Below are 5,734 nucleotides of genomic sequence, written 5' to 3'. Positions count from 1 at the left end.
GACATCTTGTGAGTTGCCAACATGTGTCCTTATCCGTCTGCCCTGCCAATTATCAAAGATGGCGACGATAATGGTATGCGACAGGGGTGCTAACTTTATACTTGTTTTATTTTTCTAATGCTTTGTTCTAATCTCTTGTTTGTTTTTGTTGCAGTCATGCGTCTAGACAGGCTTCTTGGATCCCACAATATCGAGGGCGTCTATACCGAGACACCTGAAATGGAGAATGAGGGCGAGCAATGCTCAAGCGCTGACTTGTGATGACCCAAAAATTTCCGACCAAATTTAAACTTAATCTTTATATGTTTCCGACACGATAAGCAAAGTCTGTAATATTGAGTCTCAAAACTGTTGAACTGTTTCATTATATTCAATTGACCTTCGACTGCTCTCGACGATTCACGAACAATTAATTGTAATTAAATATGTGTGTATGTATATATAAATATTAATTCGAAATATAAATTGAAGTATTATATGTTGTTGTTATTAAAAATTAATAAAATAAAAATAGGATATTATAATAATTATTATTTAAAATATATCTCTATATATAAATAAAGTATATTAAAAATAAATATTAAATAATTGTAATACTCGTTTGATGTTTCGATTGATATTAAGCAAGTTAAATTCGAACTTATATGATTCTAAAATAAACGGTGATCCAAAACTGAGTTCCATGAATTATAGACTTATTAAAAAATGTGTTTAGGAACTATTTGGTAAGTTTTAAAACTTTTTATATTTTACCTGGGATCGGGAGTGGACAGTGAGTAAAGTTTTGTTTAGTAATTAATGACCAAATTTTATAACATAATGAACGAAATAAAGAAAGATAATTATTGTAAAAATTTAGGATTTTTCTGAAAACTTTTATCCGCCACTAATTGCAAATAGTGGACGATACACAGTGCGTAAAATAGTGTCGGTAGTTAGAAGTTAAAAGGACCGATGGCTTTATTTTTATTTCAACATGTGTTATTAAATTTGTGAATTTAATTATTAAAGTAATTTACTGTTTTTGTTGTCATCCTCTTCCACTAGCCATCTAAATAGAACGGAGACATATACATACAATGCAATTCACTTTATTGCTTCATTTTAATCACAAAGACACACACCAACCTCACACCCTCACCATACTGGTTATAATCTTTTGTTAGTCTTCCATGTTTTGTTCATCGCCACGCAAAGAGTACAACCAACCCACCACCTCCCTAGTTTCCTCTTTGACCAATCGTTGCCGCCGTTTACAGACATCTTTCAAAACATAACCACCATTACCACCGCAATAACACTCTCTCTCTCTCTCTCTCTCTCTCTCTCTCTCTCTCCTTATATCTATTTCTCTATTTTTTTTTTCTGTTGAGTCGTGACCCCAAAAACCATCAAAGGTTTAACTACTTAATTACTCGCTGCTATTTCATGTTGTATTTCGTGAACCAACAACCGCCAACCTCCACCAATGAACCATAACGATACAACAACTTCTGTTTTTTTTTTATCATCACCGTAAAATACCACAATCCCCACCATAAACTGCCACCATAAAAGAAAACCAAGAAACCTCCATCTCTTCTTTTCTCTCTCTAATGTCACTCTCATTTTTTTCCGTTTTCTTTTATTCGATCGGACTAGAGCTGCTGTAGCTGTAAATCGTCACACTTTATAAACCATGCAGATGTTATTAATTATTCCCTATCACCTCCATTAAAACAACACCACGAACAAACATGTAAACCACCACAACCGCCATAATTTTTCTATTTTTGCTATGGTTACTGCAGCCGCTGCTGGGTGTATTTCTCACTTCGGTTCATTGTCGCAAACCGCCACAAACATCCACCATCAAACAAACCCATGGCTTGCGTTTTGTTGTCATACGTTACTGTTCCTGTTTCTGTGGTAAATATAATGATAGTGATACGTATGATGAAGACGATGATATAAGGATGGTGAAATCGTAAGAAGATGATGAATAGAAGTTTGCCTGTGTGAAGATTTCGGCGACAACTCCTGCTTATTCCCTTTCGCGTTTTTTTTTTAAAAAAAGAAAAAAGAAAAGAAACTATAAACCGTAAACCCTTTTTGATTATTTGATATTCTTGGGCTCATTAAGATTGGGATGTTTATTGGGCCGAGAGATTTCATTTAGATTGTTGGGCTGAGATATGTGGCCTATTGAATGAGGGTATTGAAGTTGAAGAGGACACAGCTACGTACGAGTTATATATATAGGTATCTTGTATTAAAACAGAAAAGCAATGGTAGAAGAGTGTTTAAGGGGTGGTGTCGGGTAGCGAGAGGTTGTGGTTCGAGTCTCGATGATGGCATTTAAAAAAAAAAGCCTTTTCTTTTGGAGGTAGATACTATTATTATTATTATTATTATTATTATTATTATTATTATTATTATTATTATTATTATTATTATTATTATTATTATTATTATGGTTATTATTATTATTATTGTTATAATTATTATCATTAGTATTATCATAAATTTAATGGTGTTATAATTATTAGTATTATTGATTAACACTTATTATTATTATTATTATTATTATTATTATTATTATTATTATTATTATTATTATTATTATTATTATTATTATTATTATTATTATTATTATTATTATTATTATTATTATTATTATTATTATTATTATGATTATAGTAAGCGAATTGTTACTAATATTATTATTACTAACAAAGTATTAATATTTAGGATTATTATTATTATTATTATTGATATTGTTAGTATTATAATTATTACAAATATCATATTTATAGCTATAAGTATTAGTGACATTATTTATCATTAATATATTTTTATAAGTAAGATTATTGAAAATTGTGTTATTTTAGTATTATTATCATTATTATGATTATGATTATTATTAGTATTATCATTTTGAAAATAATACAAATTATTATCATTTTATAAATATTAGTATTGGTATCATGCTATAACTATTAGTATTATCATTATGTATATTAATATCATTGTTATGTTATTAATATTAACTAGATTAATGTAAGTATTATTATTCAAAATAATTATAACTATAAAAAAAATATATTAATTATTTTGAACGTATATACAAATTAAAAATATATGTTGTTAACATAAAAATGGTGTCACCAATGAATTTATATATATATTCATTCAATTACGATTATATGAATTAATGAATAAACAAATGATATAGGTTCGTGAATCCGAGGCCAACCCTGCATTGTTCAATATAGTCATATGTATTTTTACTACAAAATACATTAGGTGAGTTCATTTGATTCCTTTTTACTCTTTACATTTTTGGAACTGAGAATACATGCGCTACTTTTACAACTGCTTTATTAAATGCTTTTGAAATACATTTTGAACTGTGAATACATGAAATGCTTTTATAAATGTTTGACGAGATAGACACAAGCAAAACATTCCTCGAATGAATTATGTAGACGTGATAATTTCCACCCTTGAATTATGTGGACGTGATAATTGCCACAATTGATATGAATATTTTCCCCTGATTATTATTGTTTGGTAACCTAAGAATTAGGGAACATCACTAATTTTAAGAATTAGTGCACGCCTAATTGACGCGAATCCTAAAGGTAGCTATTGGGTTTAACACCCCCACCCAGAATGTTCACTAGATGGAAGGGCTAGTGGGCGTGGTGTTTAGTACTTCGAAGTTTATATGATTATTATACAGACGAGATGTTCTGTTTTGGGGATTTTATTATGCGCATTATATGTTAAGGTCGGTTACCAAGCCAAGCTATGAAAGCAATGAAAAGTGAATGTTATGTATCGAGAGAATGATTTTATACACAGGTTATGTGTATGTTATTTTGTGCACAAGATATGTGTACGGTTACTAAGATTTATGAAAGATGATTTCGTACACGAGAAAGGTGTACTGTATTTAAAAGATATCGCATGTACATTACAGGTGGGTATAGGATTCGGGCCCATTTGTACCATGCAGGATTTAAATCTTGTGGTCTATCAAAATGATGGATTTTATTATTTTATGATAAACCTATGAACTCACCAACCTTTTGGTTGACACTTTAAAGCATGTTTATTCTCAGGTATGAAAGAAATCTTCCGCTGTGCATTTGCTCATTTTAGAGATATTACTTGGAGTCATTCATGGCATATTTCAAAAGACGTTGCATTCGAGTCGTTGAGTTCATCAAGATTATTATTTAGTCAATTATAGTTGGATATATTATGAAATGGTATGCATGCCGTCAACTTTCGATGAAATGAAAGTTTGTCTTTTAAAAACGAATGCAATGTTTGTAAAATGTATCATATAGAGGTCAAGTACCTCGCGATGTAACCAAATGTAATGTATTCGTCCTGATGGATTAGGACGGGTCGTTTTAGTTGGTATCAGAGCGGTGGTCTTAGCGAACCAGGTCTGCATTAAAGTGTATAACCGATAAGTCGTTAGGATGCATTAGTGAGTCTGGACTTCGACCTTGTCTGCATGTCAAAAGTTTTGCTTATCATTTGTGACGCCCCGTACTAAATCATCACGTACGGACCATCATCAACAGGATCATTACAAGGTTAAGTACTATATGCGTTTTCAAAACAGAGTTTGCATTCATTAATAAAAGTGACGTCATAACAAACGTCGAATGTTTTACAATCCAAAAGTAAGCTTCACTAAGTAGAAGCATTAAATAAGTGTACGTGACCACAAAGGTCGTTACATAACATAGTTCCAAAAGTATATAAGTTTGAATGCAAGATAAGTAGTCATGCGATAACAACTCTAAGCAGCGGGTTCTACAGCACGACTAGTATGATAGCGGAAGCGACTTCAAGCACCTGAGAAATACACGCTTAAAAAGGTCAACACAAAGGTTGGTGAGCTATAGTTTAAGTATAACAGTAATGTAAGTAGGCCATGAGATTTCGGTGCTACAACGAGCGTTTCAAAAGTATGTAAAAGTATATGCTTAACCGCGGGCACCCGGTAACTAACTTAACGTTTATGTACCCCCTGAAAGTGCACTTGGCAAGTGCGTATAACCTCGAAGTATTAAACACTCGTTAAATGCTAGTGCGACTAGCCCGAGTGGGGATGTCACACCCTATGGATCCATATCTAAGATTCGCGTTCACGGTTCAAAAACCAATGACTAAACGTTACCGAGCTAAAGGGAATGTTTCTGCCGTTATATAACCCACACATATATAAAGTTTAAGTACTCGTGCCTATTATGTAAAACATAAAATGCGCATGTATTATCAGTTCCCAAAATAAGTTAAAGTAAAAAGGGAAAGCTATAACTCACAATGATAAGTAGCGGTAAAATAGTAGTAATGTAGAGTCGGGAAAGTGTGCAAGTAATCGGTCCAAAAGTCCTCAACCTAAGTCAAATAGTACTAAGTCAGTAGCTTGTCTTAAAAGGTTTATAAGTATGTAAATAAGGTCATGAGGGTCATCATCAAACATCATCAAACGAAAGGTATAAGTATGTTTTGTTCATAAAGGAAGTTTTAAAACGAAGGCTGAATTCGGTCAGTCACCACAGTCTCTATACCTACTGAAATAAGGTGAGACCAGTGGCCATGGCTCCGTATATGAGTCCCTTAAGTGTGGTAAAAATCTCAGAAGCAAAATCATCTTAGTTTGACCGAGGCGACGGTCTAAGTGCGAGTAGGTCAGAATTTTCTGCACAACGTTAAAAGGACCTAGTGA

The sequence above is a fragment of the Rutidosis leptorrhynchoides genome, chromosome 1 (genome assembly GCF_046630445.1).
Source record: "Rutidosis leptorrhynchoides isolate AG116_Rl617_1_P2 chromosome 1, CSIRO_AGI_Rlap_v1, whole genome shotgun sequence".
In the NCBI taxonomy this organism is placed as follows: domain Eukaryota; kingdom Viridiplantae; phylum Streptophyta; class Magnoliopsida; order Asterales; family Asteraceae; genus Rutidosis; species Rutidosis leptorrhynchoides.
The sequence above is the reverse complement of the archived record's forward strand: the minus strand, read 5'-3'. Positions refer to the sequence as shown.